The following is a 25,983-nucleotide window of genomic DNA, read 5'->3' on the forward strand; positions in this document are numbered from 1 at the left end:
TTCGAAAATACCACGTCCAACATAAAAAAATGAATATTATTTTTGCTGCCACAGAGATATATAACCAAACAAAAACACTTCAGGGTGCACGAAAATTAACATTTTTTTTAAACCAAAAACCAACGATCAGAAAACTGAGGCCTAAACCAAAATCATTGGTATAAAAAACAAGAGGACCAATACACATCTGTGTGAGTAATTGTAGTCTCATACATATGCAATCAATGGGCGAAGTTTTAACACACGTGGCAATAAATCGCAGCCGGGAAAATTACTGACCTCATTTTCATTTACCGTGCAATTAATGGACTCATTTCATATCGTGACAGGCTGACATTTGTGGCCATAATTTTTAAGAATTTTTACCTTTCACTTAAATGATAAAGGGTCTCAAAAATTTGAGCCAGGGTGTGTATTTTCCCATTAAAAGATGACAATTGACCAAAAATACAGTAAAAAAAAATGTATTCAGCTCTCAAACCATAGTTGCCAACACTATGCTCTCTGCAAGCACACCAATGTCACCATTTGTTCTGCCGTCATCATTGCAAACAACGGGCATGTGTGTGTGTGTGTGTGTGTGTGTGTGTGTGTGTGTGTGTGTGTGTGTGTGTGTCCGTGTGTGCAAGTGTGTGCGCAGGTAATGATGGTATTGTCCCAGCCCGTTAATGTCCAGGCCTCCCGGTGCCATCCATCATAGCACTGTAGCGCTAACGATAGTGCAGTCAACGGATGGAGGGTAGGAGAGAAAAGAGGACAAGGATTGATAAAGACAAAAGAGCCGGAGAGAAAGATGGCTGAGGGTAAAATATACCTCTGGGGATTACAAGAGACAAATATACTACTCTTGGAAAATTAGGGCTTTTGGGTGATATTCCCAGTTTTGAAGAGCATCCACTGCTGTGTCTTTCCGGAACAACACCATTCTCCCAATAATTTTTTTTTGATTCTTTGATTTGACCTGGGGTTTGAGCAGTTCTCCTCATCATACTGTTCATATTTAGATGACACCGTTTTCTGTATGTGTGCCACTCTAAAAAATTCATTTGAATATGTGTGCAATAGAGGAGGAGGAGGAAGGCAAGCCGGAGGAGCATCAAGCTGTCACACATTCAACACTCAATGAGTGTGTGTATTTGCAGCATGTGTCCACAATGTATTCATATAAAAGAAGCCTACACACAAATAAGCAATGTAACACCATGTCTCTATGTAAAGAACTTCTCTAAATTCAAAGAGGCTCATCCATTAGAGAGAAAAACACTGTATTATATATATATATATATATATATATATATATATATATATATATATATATATATATACATATACATATATATAATACACTGAGTGTTTTTCTCTCTAATGGATATATATATATATATATATATACATACATATATATACATATATATACACATATATATATATATATATATATACATATATATATACACATACATATATATACATATACATATATATATATACACATATACATATATATATATACATATACATATATATATATATATATATATATATATATTCTTAAACTTGCTCAATTGTAACTACATCAAATTTGCATTGTGTTAGCTATGTATTTTTTTCAGCCACATACATTTAAGATTTACCTATTCATTCATTCTCAACACATCTTATTCTCATCATTGTCCATGTGGAAGCCTATCCCAGCTTCAGGCAAAAGGCGGAGTACACACAAGACTGACGGGTCGCCAGTCAGTCATAGGGCATAAATAGACACAAATAACACTCACAATCACACCACCACCAAGTTGGAATCGACCCCACGCTTTCCAAGGTCACGTCAGGAATGAACCACTACATCGGGTGGCTATATTTAGCCAAAAACCAACCCTTATTTCTATCACAAACTGCCATGTATTGTTCTTGAAAACATTAGCAATAAAACCAAATTCAGCCTGTCGCTTCAATAAAAATCAACCGCGACCAACTACAAAAACTGTTGCTTTCTGAGCAAAAAATTGAGACCATGCTCAGAGAACAAATTCAATTCAGATCCCAAAGTGCCCCTATATATAATGTAAAGATGTGGCCCTTGACCTGCTCATTATGTAAAGAGGCACTTTATGAATAAAATGGAATTGTCTCAATTTGACTTTTGATATCGACTTGGAAACATGACATCTAGTATTGAGAAGATATAATAAAGAATCCCTCAGCATTGTTCTCTGATGTCATCTCGGAGATGGCTTCTTGAAGGGTTTCTTTATTCAAACAGGTAAATGCAATGAGAGGGTTACGGTTCCAAGGCAAAGTCCCTAGTGTTTTTCCCCCCTTTCCCCTATCTCCTCCCTGGCAGCCCGGAGCGAGATGGAGGCTGACGTCGCTGTGAAATTGGCCTGTCAGATGCCTCCACTGGCGGAAAAACACAAACTGCGAATATGTTAATAGACTGCAGATTAAGATAGAGTACAGTACTAGCTGCGGGCACATGCGAACGCATTGATATGCACTCGCATGCGCGCACGCCGGCTGGCTGCGGCGCTAATGCGGTGTAGAGTGGATTGAATGGAGAGAGGAGGGAAGTGTTTGATGAGGTTCCAGGTGACGCACAAGAGAAAATGTGACGCCTTATGTACTTCTACGCATTTGAAAGATAGTTCAGTCCAAAATTGCACAAAGAGATATCGATTACGATTCAGACTTGGACCCCAAACATACATTTGGCCAACAAAATTACTGTTTATCACCCAAATTTTTATTTTAGGATGAATACATGTATGACATAAAGCCAAAAAGTATTATTTTTGCCCCCCAAAGACAATACACGAATGCGACCAAGAAAATGCAATAGTACCACACAAAAAGACGGAGATGAAGGCTTGTCGAGTCACCACTCAGGTAGTTGTTGTTCTTCTTGTGGACACTAACATTAACATTGTTCTCCTCTGTCATTCATGAAGTGATCATTTTGGAACTTGGTAGCTATGAAGCATGGGTGAGTATCTGTCGATGCTCTGAGCTTGAGTTGTATTTTTTATTTTTGTATCGGTACAATTTGGTTAATTGGGAAGTTATCGGAGCTCATGCTGGTGCCTAATTTCAGGATTTTATGGGCTAATGTGCATGCATTCCTGTAGCAACAAAAACAGGATGCAGCTAAAACGTATATTGTACCATTAAAACTCAAAAATTTGCCCACAGAAATAAACACTTTTAAGCATACCGTAAAAGACAAAGTTTTAGGTTTTGCGGTGGCGAAGGGGATCCTGGAGCGGACACAGGGGAAGCAGAGATAAGGGGGATGCAAAGCATTTATTTGCCAAGGGGTTGAAGAAAACGCAGCAGTCCGGAGAAGCTGTCGAACAGGGAGTTCGCCAACTGGCAGGCATGGAATCGAATGAGGGCAACTAGAGCAGGTTAGTAAAAACAGATGAGCTGATCGGATGACGTGGAGATGCGTCCACATTCGCATGGAGATGCGTCAGGGCCGAGGCCCTAAAACAAGCCAACTATGTAACTACTAATTTTCGATATGACAAGAAAAAAAAGCCTGTTTTAACTTGAAAACCATAAATTTAACCTATAAAATTCTATATTCAATTTCCGCTGGTGGTGGTATACTTGGGAGTGCTGATGGTCATTTGTCTCTCTGTGTGTCCTATAAACAGACTGGTGACCAGTCTAGGGAGTAGTCTGCCTTTTGCCTGAAGACAGCTGGGTTAGGCTCCAGCAACCCTTGCAACCCTTTCGAGGATGGAAGATGAATGGCTATTAAGCCATCAAAATTTAGAAATATGGACATGAGGAACATAGTGTATATCTGACTTGCGCCATCTACCATTTTGACTGCAATATCTGTCAAAAGCAATAGGAGTCTTGCTTCGGCCACTTCGAGAAAGTCAGGCAAAATAGGAGCCCTAATTTGGCTTCAGCCACCTGAGCACAACCTTTTGCCGGGAGCTGCATTGATATCATTATTGCATGCGTACACATGTGTCCCTGAGGGCGAGCATGTGATAGATGTCGACAGTGGGGCTAATAAATTGCCCAGGGTCAATCCACTCCTGTGAGGAGGTCCAATCCCGGGAATGTCCGGCAGTTATGCAGGCTTCCAAATCTCTCCCGCAGCACAAATTCATGGAGAAGCCGTTCATCAGGCCTGGGATCATTAAGTCTTTCTCTCTTGAGGGACCGACCGGTAGGGGCGAGCGGGCAAGTTCAAGAGTCTGACACGAGCCAAGTTAACCATACAGCCACCAGTTACTATAAAGAACAGGTTAAAAAAAAACTAAAAAATGTTTTACCTAAAATAAAAAAGTAAAAGAAATTGAACTATTATTTCCACACTTTAGGGGGCCAATAAAAAGCTTTATTCTGCAATAAAAAAATTGGGGGTACTGAATAGAGCCTTCATTCATACTAAGCATTTTCCCACTTTGCTATCAAAATGCAGTATTTTAAAATATGACAAATTATTTAACGACGGGCCGGCGACCGAGTGGTTAGCGTGTTGACCCCACAACTGTGTGGAGTTTGCATGTTCTCCCCAGGCTTGCGTGGGTTTTCTCTTGGTACCCCAGTTCCCTCCCACATCCAGGGTGGGCTGGTTAAACACTCTAAATTGCCTCTAGGTATGAGTGTGAGCATGAATGGTTGTCCTAGTGGCCTGCGATTGGCTGGCCACCGAATGGTGGGAGGAAATCAGAGTACCCGGAGAAAACTCACGCAGACCCAGGGAGAACATGCAAACTCCACACAGGAAGGTCTGAAGCCACTGGGGATTGAACCCTCGATCTCAGAACCGTGAGATGGAAATACTAACCACTCTTTCACCGGGATTGCACCATTGCGATTGCATAGATTTTCTTTTCCTTAAAAGACAGTGTGTCGTTAGGTATGGCTCATCGTTTGAAAATGGGGGTGCATTTTTTGACACCAACATTTTGTATCCAAGATCAAGACAATGAATCTGGCATAGAAACTCTATAAAAATTGAGTTTACCTTGAAAAACATTTCCCTAGACTCCTATTTAACACAATAATCAAAACGTCTAGTTCCATATAGCAAAATATTTCACAACCCTTTAAATGATAATCTACTTGCAGGTGGTCCGAGCGCCCTGCTGCCTTTGTGGTGACCCGGGTTCGGTTCTCGCTTGTGTGGGTTGTATGAGGAAGGGCATCCAGTGTAATACTTGTGCCAAATCTATGATGCGGATCGACTGTTTCGCTGTGGGAACCCCTGAGGAGAGGAGGCGAACGTCAGTCTAATTGACAACCTACATGCTCTATTTCACTAATGACCCACATACTAATTCCTTATGTTCTCTTGAAAAATTACATCCATCCACAAGAACTCTATTTTACTGCAAAAACATTAATCACACAGATAAATAGTATGTTCCACACTAATGGAAGATACCTAATTCAACCACAAAATATCTGTTACTCTGATGAATACCCTTATAATAGCCACAAAAATGCGATATTTAGAAAAATAAAAATGTGCTAAAGCATCCAAAACCCACCTAAATAGGACACATTTGCACAAAACAATTTGTTTAGCAACAAAAATGCCACACCTTCGCACAAAACCACTCCCGTCTTTTACTTTTTACCACAGCTTGTCATCTTATGCTGACCATCAATAGAAATCAATAAGATGCTTCTTTTTAAGAATACAAACACAGATTAGCCCCCATAGATTTCATGATCTCCTGAGATCTACAGACATCCAAATACCCTCATTCTACATTAGTGGGACAACACCTAACAAACTCACTAAATGCCAGCAGCCAACCCTCCCATTTCAAATGGATAGGGCACGTATCGGCACCATTGGCAGCCGACGGGTTGACGCTTCAATCAACATCAGCTCTGTCATGTCACTGAAGCCAATCAAATGACTTTCCAGTCATTTAACCTCACCGCTTTCATTAATCCAGCTTCACGCACACACAAGCAATAGCCCCGTGGCTGAATGGGTGGTCCTCCAACGCCCCTCATTTGGAAATGTGACTTATCGTGCTAATCGGAGCGCCATGTCGGCAAGCGGTCGTTATCTGGCAGAGAGCGGGGCTAATTGAAAGTCGGCCTTCCTAATGTATGGACGCAGAATGGGAGGGAAGACAATTATAGAGCAAATGTACATACCCAGGTTACTTCCAATGAAAGATCATGTTTCAATGCCAATGGCGGTGGTAGACGTCCAATCAAATTTTTGTCATTGCCACAAAGGGCGACACCAGGCCCGCTTTAAGCCACTTTTTGAATACTTGCAATTGACGGCACCGGCGCGCTTTATTCCCTGTCAAAAAGCTTGACTAATATAATAAACGCACGCTTACAAGCCTCTAAAGCTTCTAAAGCCGTGCCTCGCTAACTGTCTCCGGTGGTTGTGATTTGGCGAGCGTACACGGGGAGGCCTGGGTCTTTGTTAGTGTGCTGCTAATGTGTATTTACGCGGGTCAAATCCTCTTACGTGCGTGCCAGTAAATAAGGCTAAAAAGGGGGAAATGTCATCGCTGCTTGGGTCATCACGAGGCATGCCTGACATTATCGAGTGCATGCTCCTTTGGTATTTAAAACATATGTCAACATTGGCAGTGTCCATCAGTAGCACGCCATTGATGATTTGACTGATTTGCTTCAGGTTTAAGGTTCTGCACTCTTTATCTATTTATTCTATGGAAATGTTTATTGATTGTATGGACTTTTTCTGCCTATAATAACTCATTGCCTGCACTGACGATAAATATGGGAGCCACAAATGATTCATCGAGTAATAGCCATTCATTTTTGTGATAGGTCAACTAAATCCATTTATCTAAGTATTGACGGATCCTTTTCAGGTGTCATATTAAACAAATAATGAATGTCTTTTTTCGTGCAGCTGTGTCTCGTTGAATTGAGTTTTTCATCTTTTAAATATTCTATCCATTGCACTCAAACATTTTTTCTATTTTTTATTACTCTGGGCTGAGCATTTTAGCTGAGACAGTAAGACGTAAATGTCTTTAAATAATTGATTGTTAAAATATTTTCTGATTAATATGAGAACTGAATAGTCTATTAATTAACCACGGTAGCTCAGGTTGGGAAAGAGACATTGGTATAGATTCAGGAGAAAAAAATACGAACATTCACACTAGTTTTACCCATCAAAATGGAACTTGGCAGACATTACTATTGTAAGAAGCATTAAGAATACCACAGAACCCACACCCCAAATTGAAATTAAAAAGCGGCTGCTTGGTAGTCACAAATTGGGTCAGAGCGTGTGTAAAAAGAACAAAAAATGATTAAATTAAAAAAAAAAAAAAACGCCTGAAAGAGCAATGCCCTGAATTGGACAGGAAGTCGTCTGTTTTCGAATCAAGCAGCCACTGAGTTTGTGCATGGATGAACTCTCCTGACAACAGTCAAAATAATCCACATTAAGACCACAGCTGAATGGAGGACTTTGCCTTGTTTTCATGACAGGTGGCCTAATAAATGTGTTCAGTGACATCTATTTAACTAGAATATTTACATTGTTAAAGCTGCAAAAAAAGTTTTTAGAGCCTTTTCATTCCCTTTTTTGGAAGCTTTCAATCAAAGTCAAAGTATTTTCTTCTGGTGTTTGCCTTCATGCTGCATTAAAAAAGTTATTTTATTTTATCTTTCATTGTTAATTGGGACTTAACTTGGGATGGGCATGTTTCATGACCCGTGCAACACCATTAAAAGCCAATGCTGGAGAAGCGATGGGCTGCGAAGGCAGAGTGCTGACAGCCAACAACTCTGTTAACGTGTTTAACGCTGATGTGGCACGACTACAGCCAGCTTTCTTTCAAGTGCCATGTGGCCTTTTATTACCAAGAAGACAACAATAGGGCGTTGGGGCAACTCTGCTACTACTCCACCCAAACAAGGCTTTTTTCTTTTTCTCCTCTCAACAATCTTTTTTTGGCGTGGCATTGGCCAAAATTTCTCCCAATGACAAAGGGTGAATTTATACATGTTTTGATTTGAGCTCATATAAAATAACATAAATTGTTTTTCTTTTAAATGTCAGATGTATGGCATCACATAACCTTGATGACTATGTTAAAAAAGTATTAACGCTACTAGCAAATACAAGAAAACTACTTTTATCATATTCATTTTGGAATGCATTTTTTTTTCAATATTTCTTTTCAAATTAGGAGTTGTCCTATTACACAACACTGTATAATAGGCAAGACCCGATCATATATTGTCAGTCAAATATGGGTCACCTGATTTTACGGATCTGCCTGGTCCAATATCTCAGAAATGTTTTAAGGAGGAAAAAATAGCACACCCCAATGTAATTTTTTTCCAAATTTGAACAACGATATCCAACACTAAAGCCATATCAGATGGGTTATTAGCCAAAAACATTTTAAAATATCTTCCAATCCTAAATGGATAGAATAAAATCAACATTTAGTTTTGTGTAAATTGAATGTCTACATAAATAATGCAAATGTTTTGAACTGTTGATTTTATGTCACGGAGCACAATTGGTTCAAAATGCATGTACTTTGTTGTTGGAATTCTGATAACTGATTTGAAGTGGGTTTTCTTTTGACAGCAAAGTAAATGAAAGTGAATGGAAAGACTAGTTAAATAAATACAAACTAATCTCTCTCCTCTCATAGGCGGCAACATATGGCTTCATATCCACTCGTGAAAATTTGGATCAACTCCCGGAAACAAGATTCAAGCATAACATGAAAAGAAAAAACAGATAGGAGCCGTCTGGACAAGCATTTGCTATTACTAGTGGAATGTGATTGGTCGACATGTCAAATCCATAAGGCAGCCAATCAGATCAAGTACAAAGTCCTGCTTAATGCCTTTGTTGGAGAGATGCTGTCTCCTTGGCAACATCAATTTTAATCTAGTTGAGTGCTGGCTGCCATTGTTTAACAGCTGGCCTTCACTTACTATATTTTTTTACCGATGGGAGAATTATCCATCTTTTGAACCCAAACCTTTTAAAATATTGTTCAATCTATGATATCATGAGTCTGCAGCATATGAAGTGTGCTAAACTGTCTTCTGCATTTGATCACATGGCATTGATGATGTTAACTTTGGTGGCAAAAAAGAGGGTGTGACATTGTCCAAGGTGATGACTCTTGAGATTCACAAAGACTGATAAATAGAAGTTTTACAAAAATGTGAAACCTTGGAAAACAAGTGCTTACAAGTGCTGATTGAGCCAACTACATTCTTTCTTATTTTTATGCAGTTCGAATTTGCTTGAATTAAAAAAAAAACACATTAAATATGTTTTTTTTTGCTTGGGCTGCAACTCATGAAATTTTAATTCATTTTTGACAGGAACAATTGATGGAAAATTTGAGTATATCAAGGTAAAAGCTTGGTCAAAGACCAAATTTAACCATCAGTCCTATGCCTTTTTTCTTATAACAAGTAGTGCTTCAAAACCACAGAGAGTGACCTGTTATTACCCCCAAAATCAATAGGAGATGACCAAAAACCAACAGTATTTGACCTGAGAATGTCCCAAAACCAACAGGAAGTGACAGAAAATCAACAGGACTTGACCCATAAATGCTCCAAAACCAACAGGTGATAGAAAAACAGCAGAATGTGAGATTTAAATGTCCTAAAATTGACAGTAAACAGCTCAGAATCAACAGGAATTGACCCGCAGAATTGTGCCGACCGACTGAGCAAACAAAAGCTTTACTTTATTACTCAATTTCTCCAGTAATTGCATTTTTCTTTCATCTAAAATCATATTTGGATTTACTTTAAAAGACACATCTTGTAAAATGAATCATAAATGGAAAAAGAGGTTTGGGAGCCTAGTTTGTGTTATACTTGCAGGTTAAATAATTAATTCGTTGGCTACAATTGACAATGATAGATGTCCAATTCAATCCGACTTACTGGATCGCTACCAATCAAAACGGATTGGACGTATACTGCTATCAATGGCACTGAGACATGCTCACAAAATGCTCGACATTACAGTTAAAATGGAATTAAGGGAGGTGATCGGTAATTGCTGCCAGATTCCCAGTCAATTTGGATTGGACATCTGTCACTGTCAATAGCAGTGAATGAGTAGGCAATTATCAAACTAGGTGAAGGTGTAAATGACAGAAAAGGCTGAGTTCCTATCCAACTTTATTTGTGGGATTAACATTTAAACTTGCTGATTTTGAAGCCAGCCCGTTGGCCGCCACTAATGCTGATTGGACAAGAGCTAAATTAGGCGCCGGCAGACACGTCACGAAGTGCGGCCATCGAAGCGCGTCTAATATCGACAACAAAGGGGAGACGAAGACTTGGAAATTAATTAGTAAGCGAAAGGAAGGAAAGGAGGGAGTGATACAAAGCGGAAATCCTCCGAGGAAAACATATTTGGCTTATTGGTCGCTCCTTTGCAACTTTTTTTTTCCCCAGCTGCGACGCTAACGACGCGAGCACCCCTCCCGGCAACTCCTCTGCGTGTGCATTCATTAGCCGCCGTGCTCCTTGAATAAAGAATATGGCGTCAGTCGCTGGCGGCCTTTAAAGGGAGTTAATGTACTGGAGAGTGTTTGTTTGCGGCTTTCTCTCGCACCCCTACAAATGTCAGGAAGAGAGTTTCATCGGGTCAATGTGGGAGGTCGTACGTCACGGCGAGGGCGCGGGTGCGTGCGTGAGCGCGCTGTGGGGAGTTTGACATCAGCCAAATGAGTGTGAGGGGATGTAAAGCCTTGAATTAATTGAGGCGTTAATGTTCTGTGACTCCACTGTGGTGCAAACCCTTGTGTGTATGTGGGTCAGGTGGGCTACTTTTCCTCATGCGAAGGCATCTTTTCCTTCCTTTCTGACATATTTCCCATGTTTATTCCTGAAAAATATCCATCTTGACCATCTTCCTTTATTTTCTTCATCTTTTGCTTCCCCTTTACACCCTCCTTCCTCTCCTTTGTGACGTGAACTTGCTTTCCTGCCTCCGTCCTTCTCTCCTGCTTGATTACTTTCTGTGTGACCTTCCTTCCTTCCATCCGACTTTCCTTTTTGCCCTCTGAACATCTTTTCTATTTCTGTCTTAGTTTTTCGTCCCTGAATACAAATCTAACTTAACTTGATTCTTGGCTTTCTTTCATTTTTCTTTTCGACCTTGATATTTTCTCTCTTTCTGACCTTCCTTCATCCTCCCAATTCATTTTTCCTTTCTGGCAAGAATGTAGGGAACATTGTTAGGTAGATATTGAGGGGTTAAAAGAGGGGGTGTTTGCAAATTCATGTTGTGTGATAATTCCCTCATTAAAAAACACATTGGGAGTGGTTTTCTGAACCATTCAGGTATGTTAAAATAGTTGTGGAGTCTCTCCTGTCTGATGGTGGGAGCTGCTGAAGCACTCAGTCCTGCATAGCACCAATTTTTCTGCTTAAAAATGCATGCATACCAATCAAATGCACCCTCTAACAGTCTCTGTACCCACCAGGAGCACAAACATAGGCCTGGACTGACTGTATTTTCCAAACTTTCTCTAATTTGCTTTAAAAAAAATAAAAAAGACAATAACAGACCCTCCAAAAACTAAAGTAAGCTTGATGTGTACGTGGATAATGAAAGAATGAAGGTGGTGCGTTGGGGAAAGGGAGGTTTTTAAAGAAACTGTCTTTTTACTTTATGCCTGGAAAAATATGCCATACTGCCTTTAAGAACAAATAGGTCTCTATTGACATTTTACAGGAATAACTCAAATATTCCTTGTGTTGTATCTTATAGATCATTGATTTATAAAATGAAACTATAGTTTTTGGTGCGACAGATGCTTTTAACTAACTTTTAAGTAATGGATTGCGATCTATTTTACTATTTTATTAAAACAAACATTTATGTAAAATACTAATAATTTTCAGATTTTTTTAAAAAAGAAAACAGGGATCTTATAGGTCAAAAACTTTCATTCACTCATTTTCTGAACCACTTTATTCTCACTAGGTGGGTGGGGGGTTGCTGGAGCCTATCCCAGCTGCCTTCAGGCGAGAGGCGGGGGACACCCTGTATTGATGGCCAGCCAATCACAGGGCACAAGCAGACGGACAACCATTCGCACTCATACCCATACCTAGCGGCAATTTAGAGTGTCCAATCAGCCTAACATGCATGTCTTTGGAATGTGGGAAGAAACCGGAGTACCCAGAGAAAACCCATGCAGGCCCAGAGAGAAAACACAAACTCCACACAGGTGGACCAGCCTGGATTTGAACCCAGGAGCCCAGAGTTGTGAGGGTGATGTGCTAACCACTCAAGCCATCGGGCCGCCAGTTAAAAAAGTGACATAAAGAAAAACTGAGAACAGTTTTGTATTTTTTCACTGCCTTTGATTGCAGTCAGTGGCATCCAAAGAGTAAATATTATGATGCACAGGGGGTTTAGTCCTCAAGCACAACATCAGTAAACCTTGACTGGACACATAACGCAAACAAGACAAAGGCAAAAAAAATTAAACAACAAGCAAGGATCAATTTGGATGAACAACAACTTCCAACAACATGCAGAGTGTGTGCGTGCATGTGTGTGTGTGTATGTGTGGACTGCTCTTGTGTCTGCAGATGCTAATCCCACCACTGCGAGAGGATTGTGGGTGTTTTAAAAGATTACACATTACAGCCGGCAGTGACAGATTAGCTGGTGGATTGACCTGCACCATCTCACATATACTGGAGCTAAATAACCAACATGGCAGACAGACAGATGTGCCATACATTCGATCACAATCTGTTTCAAGGATGAGTTACTGGCATAAGATGTTATATGCTTTGGATAGTGACCCCCCACTCTAGATTGATGTCTTAGTTTAAACCTTAACCCTGGATTGAACCTGTAATTGGAAACCTTAATCCAAGTTTCCAATGTTGATTTGAAACCCAGAAAATGCTAATCCACATGTGTCAAACACAAGGTCCACGGGCCAGATTCAGTCCGCTGAATAATTTTGTAGGGCCCTTGAAGATAAATAGTGCGTCGGCGTCATGTTTCTAAAAATCTAATTTAAATAAAATGTCTTTAGTCGTCAACGGATGATTGAAAACTACAGAAATGAGAAAATATGGTTTGCCTTCTTGATGAAAATATCTTTGAATATGGTCTGCACAAGAAGCTTAAATTGAGCCTACATTTCAAGATTAGTCTCTTAAACGGTATTGAACCTCCCACTCAAAATGGATTGGCCAATGAATTATGATTTAACATACATTTTAAAACCCAATCTTTTTTTACATGATTCCCATCATATATATTTAACAAACAAACAGGGAGGAATTTCAAGTTGACCCTTTCATCTTTGGATTTTTTTTAAATAAAGGTTTGGACACCCCTGCTTTATAGAACACGAGAGGAAAAAAAACATTTGTATCATGTAGCGTATTTGTACACAAGCATACTAAAAAAAAAGTGTATTACATGGTTCCCCCAGAGACTAAAAAGCCTTGAAACGTTAAACATGCATAGTCAAATATAAAATACAAGCACACTCCCATTGGACTGTGCAAGCAGTGTGACGGATTCCTAATTCCACGTGAAAAACGTGTAGCATGTCCAAGAGTCACTGTGGTTAAGGAGAGACAAAAAGCAAGATTTAAGAAGCATGAAGGGGGCGGGTCATCCTGCTTATTTTAGTAGCAACACTCTCTGAAGAACATGAGTACTTTGGCAGCATCTTTATCTCCCGCTGTGAAATCCATAGGAAGTCCTAGTTTCATCATGAAAGACGGACGGAATGAAATGAACAGGTAGTGACTGGTATAGAAGCTTATTTGGCTGGGATTGACTTGAACTGAGCATGGTAAGGGTGGACTTGAAAAAAGAACCATTTCTTATATCTGAATGTCAAATACGAATGAGAGCAAAGCCTTGATGGGGGGAATCAGCATTGGAAAATGTTTCACGGACAGGGCATTTATCTTGAATTAGCCGTGAAATGATTTCTCTCAGCTAAACCTTGAGGACAATATGTTGGAGTTCCCTAAAAAGAGAGAACTTGAGTCTTTTATTGCTGCCAGATGGAGAGTATTTTGGCATTGTAATAACAAAGGCTACTTTTATATTTAAGGTCAGAAAATTGTAATGCCTCGTGACTCACAATGAAGCCCAAAACAACTTTTTGGGAGCGTAATGATTCCACCCAAAAACTGTTGATGCGGTGTTGAAAAACACAACTTGAGACAAGTCTGAGAGGGCGAGAGTGAAGGAGCGGAGATTTAAAGGAGGGCAAAAGAGAGCACTCAGTAGTTTGTCTTCCTTTGAGCTTCCAAACAATACTCTAGGGGTTACCATGGCGACCGGGCTAGCCTGCCGAGCTCATACAAGCGGACGTAAGAGGCTGTGGAGGGGGGGGGCAAATTCAAGAAAAGCTGAACTTTCTTTTTTTTCTTTTTTAAGTAGCTGAGGGTATCCAATGGTGACCAAAATTCTGATTTTATTTTGAGCTTTTAGGCAAGACTAAGGGCACATTTTTACTTGTGCATTTTAGCGGAGATGTATAAGATTGTTATTGATTTATAATAGTCAGCATTGGCCACCTGATTGATTCAATACAAGAGAGCAGGATTTTAAAAGAAAATCTACAATTCACTATACATAATGGCACAATAACAGATTACAAGAGATCAACAGTGACTGGCATAAAGAGAGTATTATTCGATATATGGGCCATCAACATGACCTACACTTGGCAACGTGCCACTGGTGTGATAACTTGTTAAACATAAGAAAATAAGTTGAATCTTTCCATTAAACTAAATATTCAATCCATTAACAGCGACTGTCATTGACGGACCTAAACATCTAATCAAGATTGACTAGGACAGGCTGGCAGCGAATGATCATTAATGTTATTCAAACATAACAATTGACAAACAAATCTCACATTTGAAATAATGTGGACTTATATACTACAAAATATGCAACTCTATGTTTTCCATAGCAGTACAAAGACCCTGTAATATTAAAAAAAATGTAAATAACAATAATACCACAGTAACAGAGCCAAAAATACTCCTTTTGTACCAAAATGTAATGCCAAAACCTACTAAATGTGAGCATATTTAATCTGCAACTAAGCATTACTTCAGCCTTCCCTGTAGAAAAACTAAATGCTGGTCATAATGGAAAATTGAAAAATATAAGAGGATTTCTTAAAGGGGCAACGACCTCAAAATGACAGGGGAGCAAACAATTTCGAGGGCACATGCTAATGTGTCTACTATGCTTATGACAATAGAAAACACATCACAAATGGCTTTTCCATCAAAATACCCTGGAAAAAAAAATAATTAATAAAAAATGTTGGCCACAAACATCAGCTTCACCCATCTGCTCCATCTTCATGACGACTGACTCATTCTAATAAGGGCACCAATGGCAATTTACAGTTGTTGACCCACATTTAGGAACATGGCAAGTATACCTCATGACATAGCCAAGTGAGTCACCCTCTCACAGGGCATGGAAGGAAGCATATTTGGCTAAATGATTAGTACTCTTCAATAATCAATGATGTGTGGGCATAATATTAAAAACCATCCATCACATTCAGCACAACCAGACTGCAGACGCCCGTCTCCGCTTTTTAACATGCACCTCATAAAGTGACACACGACCGTGCTTCTCATCCTACCCCCTCGGGCCTTAGGTTGAACACCACCACCCACAAGCGGACTGCACCCCCGGTCGATCCCGTCACCTAAACATGTTGATCAGTAGCAAAATAAACTTTTAAAAGGGTTTATCTCCCATCGTCGTGGGTCTGAATTAGTGACACGCTAATGAGGAGACACGGTTGAAATGCAGCAGTCTTGTGTGCGGCTCCCGCCTAATCACACGCAAGCACACTATATGTTTCACTGATGGGGGCTGTGCGCACACACGCATGCACGGAACATCTCAATGCACCAGCGGATGATACTGCATCGCCGCGACTGGAGCGCATCATTTCTAGGAGAGACTTTTACCATCCGTTCTGCGCTTACCTTCTCAGAGCAGCAAAAAGGAGTACACTTAGTTCCCATTTTTGAGGAGAAAAAAAAATAATGAAATCAAAAAGCAGGTTGAGTGGGGATCTGTGTGCCTCCTACTTCTCCTGCTCCTCCTGGTTTATTCACACATCCACAGAGAGTTGCGGCGGGCGCAATAATCCAGTTTTCCATGCCGCGGAGAGCGCGCGCAAGCTTCCTCACATCTTTTCTCTCCCTCAATCCCCTTTTCCAAACTATGCCGGTCTTCTTCCAGCACCTCCTCCTCCTCCTCCACCACCCGCTCTCTCGCTCTCTCTCCCCGAGGTTGCCTGGTTACCTCCTTCTGCCGCATGCCAGCCAATGACGGGCCAGGACTCCTCTTAACCCCTGCGATTCCAGGCTGTCCTATTTGCAGCTTTCAAGGAGTAAGGGAAAAGAGGGGGAGGCTAAGGTTGAGGGGAAAAATGTATATTACCAAACTATAATAAGGAAGGAAAAGATGAAAGGACTGTGAAGGGGGAGGAGGTACTCAAGGCTGGGATTGAGTTTTGAAGTAACAAAAACAAAACAACAACATTGTGTGGTGAAGTTTAGGTTTTCAGGGCATTTTGTAGTTTTTCTTTCCTATGAAAAAATTAAACTGGAAGTGAGAGACTTAACTCATTAGCTGCCATTATCTCTTCTCTGCACTCCTTCCTGGCCTACTAAAATCCATCATCATCATCTTTCCTCGCCAACACAATCTCATTTTGCTTTCCATCTCAGAGTGACAGTAGCTGGAGTTTACCTTCCCTATCTGTGCGGAATCCTCCCACACCGCCATCTCTTATTGCACTTCCCGCTGTACCGCTTCTTCTCCTCAGCTTGAACGTATAGATAACTCGTGCTTCGCTATCTTCGACACTTAAAGTCCAAAGGAGCGAATCATTGTATGCTCACACATGGGAGGGTGGCGAGTGAATGGTTGTCCAAATCCATTTGGATAGAGAGGCAAAAAGGATCCACAAGTAGATGTATCAAGAGCTTGTTGGTCTACTACGATATCTCACGGCCACATTTGTCCCGCTCTCTGTCTGCGAAGTTAGTTCGAAATGTGCCACTTTCGTGGAGAGAAAACACCTACACGCACCCTCGGGGAACGGAAACGATGCGAACAGCGGCGTATCTTGCTATGCAAAGAAAAGACACCTGCTTTTCTCTTCAGATATCTTGGCAACATGCTAATGATATTCCAAATGCCATCCCATGAGACAGAATTGGATCCCAAGTAGAGAGATACAGTTTCTTTGGGACAAGAGAAGTTTTGTTAACCTCAACTCCTTGGATGCGTGATATACTTTGAAAACCTAACTCGCCTCAATTTTCAATTTACATGATCTTGTCAGAAGCTTTCTCGTGATTGAAGCGTAGCCTAGTCTTCAAAATCAATATTTATTCCTCTGATATTACAGCATAATTCTCTTGCTGTCTCTCAGATCGACAGAATTCTCAGGACGATAAAAAGCAACCGTCCCAAAAGCTTATCTCAATCATTGCCAATGATGGGCACTATCCATGAGTGACGGATAGACTAGTGTGTTTGAACTGACTAATTTTTCCTGGGATGGAATGAAATAAATGAAGCAGACTAACCCTTAAAATACAACTTGACAGAAGAGGGTTCAGGGGGATTGAGATGGCTATAAAAGAATGGTTGCACAAAACATGATTGAATATATATAGGGTGACACAAAAATGGGAACTTTTTAACAGTCCAATAAAGCTAAGAGAAATGGTAGAAATGTTTTATTCATATTAATTGAAATCTTAAAATATGCAGTTTAAGAAACATTAATGGAATGAATTTTCTTTTAATTTTAAATGACCTCATTTAGATGGCATCCTCCTTTACGAAAGGATTCTTGAAATCTGCTGATGAGATTCCTCATTGACTACTGCAGGATCTAAGCTGGGATACTGTGAATTTCAGTCTGAATTCATCATGTTTACTAAAATGGAATGTGTGTACTTGCTCAAGTTCACTGTTTTTGAGGTCACCTTGTATTACTTAGAAATATCTTTAACTCATTATGCATTTACGGTACGACGGGAAGAGAGAAGCGAGGACGGATTAGGGTATGAAAGAGCGGGGTGATAGTGCAAACTGCTCTAATGATGTGTTGTGGGGAACAGACTATTAAGACAAATCAACTGTGAGAATTAGTTACTTGACATTCTCAAACTGGCTGCGTAATTGCTAAACCAGGCATCAACAATGATATACCAGTATGTGCCCAATGATGCCTATTAATAAACATTTCACCCAGGGGAATGGCAATACTTTCCTCATCAATTTGCCTAATGTGAACCAAAATACACACTTTATAAACATCAATGGAAGTGAATGAGTTAAAAAGAAATGTAGTTTTACCTTTTCCAGTGAAATCAAGGTAAATGGCAATCACAGTTGCATTCTGGAAATTGTTGAAATTGACTGTACAAGCCAGATTTGTCTTTTTATAGTATTCAATGGGGAGTTTGAGCCGTTCTCAAGAACTGTCCATATGTCCTGTAGAAACATAGTTATGCTGGTCATTTAAGCTTCCAGACAGAGCTCAAAACAGTTTAAAATTGAAACGGCATGATAACGATCATACATATTAACCATAAGGAACAAGTCATAGCACTGGTCAGAGGGGGGCCTTGATCTGGACCTGCAAAATTACATTCTCTTTTTCCTAAAACGTATTTTAAGAATTAATCACCCATTCATTAATGTCAGAAAGTCTGTTAATACATTTTCAAAGGACCCGTCGTTCATCATTTGAAATAGACAATTATCCTGAGGATATTTTTGGTCTAGGTCAAAATTAAGCTGGAAGCGTTGAAGCAGCCCTGTGAACGGTAAACTAAATGAGGTGAGCCAAAGTCCTCAGGTGTCACTTACTTGAGAAGATAACATGCATCAAGACAAGAAGAGATCGAATAGGATAAAGGAAACAAGTGCGGGTGTTATGGTGCTTTGCCTCGCTTTGTATGTGAAATCCTAGCACAAAAGATTCCCTGCCTCGTTAAAACATGTAACCCTGCAAGCGTGCAGTCCATACTATTCATATGCATCTTACTTTCATCAGGAATCAGTCAACTGCTTGAAATAATGACGTCCTTTTCCCGGATCCGTCGATATGTCTGGAGGTGAATTTACGACAGTGCGATGAGATTAGCCGTGACCTGTTTCACCTACAGGCTCCCATAATGCAACTGTGCAACTATAGCTTCACATATAAAAACCCCTGCTTACTCCTTAAATCCACTGGCCACCATTGACAATGACAGACCTCCAATCCATTTTTAACTGAGAGGGTTGGCAGCGATCAATGGCTGCCAGCCTCCGTCAGTTTGAATGGATAGTTGTTCCATTACTATCAATTGCAGTGAAGTAATTAACAGGTATGTTTTTTTGCTCCACCAAAAATCGATTTGACCGATTTAAAACATATAACTACGTACAACTCTTAGGCTCCAATGAAGCGAAGCAACAGGATAGCTAGCAACCCAGCTTGACCTCTGTTTAACTGGGCGTGTGCACTGATGATGGCGGTTGGGAGAGGATCCATCCCAACATGATGGCAGTGTATACTCTCAATATCGTGAATGAATAATTCAAGGATGGCTCTTTCCTATAAATGTTGTCCTCATTCATTTTTCAGCCGTTCGGTTACACGCTTACATCCGGCTTCAACGCGCAATCCGTGTCGCTACGGAGTCCAAAGCCTTAAAAGACCCTCCGGTAAGTCAGGAGACATATTTTATAACCGAATGGAAATGAAACACTGGTCTTTATATTTGAATGCTACTATGATGGATTCAGGTTGTTCGGTCGAGGATGAACCGAAGCAGGCCCAAAACATAGGACTAAAATGCAGTGGCGGGCCGTCAGGGCCTTCAAGGCCTTGCCTGCTGGCCTAAGAAATATCTGAATCATATATTATATTTTGTCCATCAATACTTATTAAATAATTCCAAATTGTCTGTTAGCTTCCTTTCATTGCTTTTCCCCCTAGTTGCACTGCTTCCAGATGTGTGTTTTCATATTGAAGCATTTAACCAATCACATTTCAGCCATGATTTGTTGCCAGGGTCAGAAATCTGCCTCAAAGCCTTCACAATCAGTTCTGCGGGCTCTGCTGCATTAAACAAGCGTTGATAAGACTGTTGCTTTAACCAATCAGATGTATTTAATCAATAAATGCTGCTAGGAAGTGGATTTTACCCAATTTTTGTGCATTAATGTATTGATTATTTTTTATGTGTCACATCTGTAGCTGCAGTTGAGGTTTTATAGCCATAAAATAGTTTTTGAGGGTTGGATTGATTCGTTGAAGGCGCTACGAGAAAATGCACGGACCGCCACTGCTAAAATGCCACATAGTCTTGAAATAAAGACAGCCAGTGTTGGGTGCAGCTAACACTTTTGACTCCAGGATCATTATGAATTACTTCAATGACTTTCATGGGTTTTCCCCGTCTTTTAAGTCCCACTTTCATCTTAAGAGTGTCCATTAATGAGCCACAATCCTTTTGATTGTAAAAAAGAAAGAAAAAAAACAGATACTCTACTCGCAGTTTTAATTCAAATTTAAATCTCCTGCTGTTGCCCATTGATGTCAATCATTAGCCGGAAGTGACACGTTAATGAAGTCTTGTTTATCTCTTGCACATTATCATAATTGTTTTGTCATCATGCCCATAAGTTTTGTATAACAGAAATTGCTCCAAAACTAATTTTACAAAAAGATACGACAGTAAATGCTTCATCTCAATCTCTGCAGTGGTCCCAATTTTTGCATAATAGAAAATTTTATCCCTAAAATGGTATAATTATTTTGTCAAATATGATCCACAATGAAATAAAACAAACAAACAAAATCACTAGCCACCTTATTGCTTTTTTTCGTATCAGAATCCCTACATCATTTGATGTAACTCGTAGCTCAATAGTTAATCTAACTAATCAGTTCAACACACAATTTCAACAGTTAAGGAACATTGTTACTCTTAAAATTGCTTTTAGAATACCTATTCATAAGATGTAATTTTTCAATTGTTGTATATATTTGAGGGAATACTGATTTTAATGGTAAATTACCAACAATTTCCAACGCAAATAGACTTTGCAGCTGCTTATCAAAGTTTAGTTTAAATGACTCGAGTACAGCTTTCATTACTATGCCAACCGGGGACTGCACCAGTGGGTTGTGGTTAAGTCAGAAGTACTCAGTCTTTTCAACTTTGTTGCTCTATTTAGAGTTATCGGAAAGTTGATTTAGAGACTGTAAGATTCCCACTAAAGGAGACATTCACCAGACTGCAAATGAATGGCAACAAGCACATACGACACGACTTGTTAGCATCTTCTACTGAGCGACCCACCTGAGCATCAGCACACCTGGTATCCATGTCAGAGATCCTCAAAGGCGGGCAAACGTGCACCTGCAGGACAAGGAGGAGAAGAGAGGGTCGAGTGAGGTAGGAAGGGGGGGCGACATTAAGAAAAAGCACTTGTCAGGTAGCCCATTAGAGCAACATTACAATAGCAATCTGTGTGTGTGTGTGACTGCTTTTGTTCCTCTCGACGTCAGCGGGAAGATGAGATCATTACCTGTGACTGTGAGGCTAATGTAGCACAAAGCCCACAAAAAACACGCACACACGTACGCACATTGAGAATAGACGAGACTAATGTGACTGCACTTCAGGAACAAAAAAGGAGGCGACCGTGGGGCTCTTCTCCATTTGGACAGCGCCGCAGTTCCCATTTTTGTAAGCACCATGGCAAGATGACAAGAGACAAGAACAGCAGGATGTCTAATTGGTCAAGAAACAGAAATGTATCTCTGCGTTTGCTTTGTCAAGGAATAAAACAGCTACAGCTGAAGTTAAAACTAGTTTCTCCCAGAGGATAAAGAATGTGTTAGATAAATAAACATCAACTCACTTTTTTCTGCGTGCGCAACATAATTTTAAGTTTTACATTGTCTATTTACATGCGTGTGTGCGTATGTTTACTCAACTGCCAAATGTTTGCCTCCATCCCCCTCACCTACACACTTGAAAAAATGTTTTTCTTATTCATTTTAATCAATGAATATATCCTCCTGCATCTGTCTATAGGGATGCATATTTTGATGGTTGAAATCCAACCACCTAAAAATGCTCAGTGTACTCACTACATTAATAGATTGCTTATATCAACCTCATTACCCATGTGAAAGTTATCACAGCTACTTTGGATGTGTCTTTAATCGCTAATTTATGGCAGGAACATATTTTGATGGTTCCATGGCACCCTATCCTATAAATCGTGTTGAGTGCTCTAATTACTGATGTTTGAGAGCTTCAAGACCAAGATTGCAAAGAATATGGGCATAACACAAATGGCTAAAGCCCGCATATGCAGAAGGGCAAAGTATACATTTCTGATGGGTAGCAAAATATGACAGAACAGCAGATCTGACCACCAGGCTGCGAATTTGACACCTGCCCTCTAAATGAGGCCGACCTAATTATGCATAATAAAAAGAGTCTGAAGATTGTTATCATGTAATCTAGTGGTTTTCCCCCAGTGGGGAAGTTAACGCAAAGACATGGAGACAATGAGAAGTGGCAAAATAAATGAGTTGTAATTTCCTAGTGAATTTTCATTGGGGTAATGCAGTGACTCCACTTCTCCAGTCATCCCCTCTAAATTGCCTCTTTCACTTCCATTTTTGTTTCTACTTTCAATTACTTAAGCATTACTGCTGAGGCGAAACAGAATTAAGCAAGTCATTTACAAAAATCTTCGTCTTCTTTTTCATCCCCACAAACGCACATGCCACGCGCCACCCTTTCATAATCACATTGCAATCATATGCGTGTGAACCATCATATAGGAATATTGAATATTAAGAGCACATTAATTCCCAGCAAAGAAGAATATGAGATGAATTAATCATGGCTGATATGCGGTCTTATCCTCGCTTCTCATCCGCACTTATGATGCTCGCCAGGAAATAACCATCAGCCAATGACATATGCCTCGATTTGTGCAGTGTGTAGTATTGGTACATATTATAGGACAAGGTCTGTACTGCATCTATATATTGTAAAAGTTCACCTACAGTAAATCATATGAATACTTTAAAGCATACACAATATAATGGATGCATACATGCATGTTCACTGTGGCAAACACTAATGAAACCAAATGCAAGAAGACGTGTACGCAAAGAGCCCGTCTGTTCGTTACGTCACTCGGTAGTAGTACTGTAGTATTCCTGCCGAAAGCGAAATAGGATTAAAACCGTTTTTGTTTTTTTGTTTTTTTGGGGGGGGTGAATTTTACAATGAATAGGACCATGGGTTGTGCTTAACGAAGTCCAATCTATTGAATTTAGTAAAGGACACGTGACTGGGGGCCTTTAAAGCACTTTCCATCCTACGGTGGACGTAGCCTTAGAGACAGTCTGATCATTTAATAAGAATCACTCATCACGTCTTCATCTTTGTGCTGCATGGCTCTCCCTCTTCAACCCGCTGGCCTCCCGCTTGCTCCTAATAACCAATGATGAGTCCTCCACACTTGAGCACCCTCTCACCAGACACCCACGGAGACCCTAACACACACATGCACGGAGATGACAGCCATCTGCAGTGCAATTAATAGCTGTGTCTACGATATAGAAATGCAGAATAAAACCGTATGACTGGAAGCTAACAGTATCTTTGGCGGTGCAGGATACAGATACCCTGAGCCAGGTTAGAGTTTCAAAGTACGGTTTTAAGGCACATTTCAAAGTGAGGTTCAAAATTGTGTCAGGGATTCGAATGAAGGCTTAGAGATCACTGTAAAGGTTTGCTTGTTAGAGTGTTAGATTTCTTGAAGTATACTTTCAACATACTCTTTAAAGATTGGTTTAAGATTAGTTTTAATTTGGGTTTCATGCCCGGGTCACAATTTAAACATATTCATTGTCATTGATGGTGATAGATGTGAAATCCATTTGAACTGGGAAAATGAATGACAATCATGGAAAAGGCTTTTGCTCAGTGTTTGTTAATTTTATAGTATTATTAAAAAGAATGTTTTAAAAATAATTGTATCATTATTTGATGTATTATTTAATTAGCTGCACAGAGGACAAGTGGTTAGCCCGTACACCTCACAGTTCTAGAATCAAGGGTTCAATCTGACTTTCCTGTGTAGAGTTTGCATGTTATCCTCGTTCCTACGTGGGTTTCCTCCAGGTACTCTAGTTTCCTCCCACATCTCAAAAACCTGCATAATAGGCTGGTTGAACACTCTAAATTGTCCCTAGGTATGAGCGTAAACGTGGATGGCTGTTTGTCTCAGTGTGCCCTGCGATTGGATGGCAACCAATTCAAAGTGTCCCCCTTCTACTGGTCTTTATAAAGGAGTTGGTTTCAGAATACAGTTTTGAAGAAGAGTTTTTAGGTTTAGTGTTTCAAACAAGGCCTGTGGTAGAAAATTAAAGATCCAAGACATAGATAGGGTTTTAAATATGACTAAGGTTCCAAGTTGGGTTTATTTTTTGGAAAAGAAGCCGAAAGTACATTATGAATTCAGGATTTGCAGGTATTAAATTAGGTTTTCAAGTCAGGGTTTGATCTCAGAGTTTCTAATTGAGTTTCAAATTGAAGTTGCGGTTTCAAATGAAGGCTAGAGCTTCAAGCTGTGGTTTAAATGATCTGATATTGCATTCAGGTTGAAATGCTGACAATGAAGAGCTCAGTATTTGGGCGTCAAGTGTACAGCTTGCTTGAAAGTGAGCTGCCCATCTTTCAGCAGTGCAGTAAGTGAAGGCCGAGATGGCAGCAGCTAACCCAAATGGAGCTCCATTTTCCTCTCAGAAAGAAGGATGAGCTGCAGAATGAGGGCACACACAGACGGTGGAGGTATGACTGAGAGTGGGAATCATAAAGGCGAGGTGGACGCGGGGAGAAGGGGGGGAACAGACATGACCATGCAGCCAGCATACTGATGCTGCAGGCAGGCAACCCGGTGTGTGTGAAGGGTACTGTCTACGCCAGCTCCTGCCGAAAAAAAGTCCAGAATTTGCTTGGTGCTTTGACCTAAAAGTTAAATTTGTTTCATGATGGAACTGGTAACCATTTTACTAACAAACAAATGGGTTTTCCACATTGAAATGCATTGAAACACCATACATCGGTTCCAGACATCTAAAAACAACATCCTTCATCGGTCTGTCTTTTCTGTGTATATGCATCTGCTTCACAGTTTATACTGCAGCAAGTCTGTTGAAAAGTTGCTCCAATCACAGCAGATTTTCGCTTCAGTATCAAAGGTCCCTAAGGAACAGACCTCCTGGTATGATCAGTACTTCGGTATATTTAAGCTTTCAAACTGAAGTTGTGGTTTTAAATATAGGTTAAAAGGGTTAAAAGTTCAAGTTGAGATTTCAACTTGGGATTCAAAGTCGGAATGTCCCAATTTCAGATTTTTCTACCCAAGTCCGGGGTCACTTAATTTTGAGTGTCCGCCGATATAGGTGCGATTCAATACAATATAATTTGTGTCTTTTGCCGGGAAAACGCACCTTATGGAGAAGTACTACCAATTTCGTCATATGCAGTTTCTGGGTATGATGACAATTAGGCTTTTTGTCGAGTCAATGATGATGACAAAGCCTATGTCCGATTATCATTATTATTATTATTGTTATTATTATTATAAGGAGAAAGAAAGCACAAGCAAATCATTATGAGTGTGATAATGTGTCCGTTTTAGCATGCATTGGGTTCAATTCATTCTTTTCAGCCTGGTAGGATAGTGATTTTACGTCCATTTTTCACATCATTATAATATGGTTTACAGTTCAAAGCCAGGGTTGGGAACGAAGCGTAAATAACTTGGCAGCCAGCCTGAAGACCAAAGAAAAGCAACACAAGCACATGAACAATGGACACCCAAAAATCCCATCTACTGACGACAAA

The 25,983-nt window shown here is 40.1% G+C and overlaps 1 protein-coding gene across 13 annotated transcripts in view; it reads right to left on the bottom strand.

The window, feature by feature from the left end:
- The window catches only part of dab1a (DAB adaptor protein 1a), a 171,939-nt gene that overhangs the window by 61,654 nt on the left and 84,302 nt on the right, over positions 1–25,983 (bottom strand). For 12 of the 13 annotated variants that reach the window (XM_077607195.1, XM_077607192.1, XM_077607188.1 and 9 more), the window contains exon 1: positions 16,003–16,275. The gene's annotated coding sequence lies outside the window, so the exon portion shown is untranslated. Of the gene's footprint in view, positions 1–16,002; positions 16,276–18,397; positions 18,536–21,399; positions 21,460–25,983 lie in introns of those variants that run through there. The other variant, XM_077607183.1, reaches the window with a different exon arrangement.

The sequence above is a fragment of the Stigmatopora argus genome, chromosome 8 (assembly GCF_051989625.1).
Source record: "Stigmatopora argus isolate UIUO_Sarg chromosome 8, RoL_Sarg_1.0, whole genome shotgun sequence".
NCBI classification, from domain to species: Eukaryota; Metazoa; Chordata; class Actinopteri; order Syngnathiformes; family Syngnathidae; genus Stigmatopora; species Stigmatopora argus.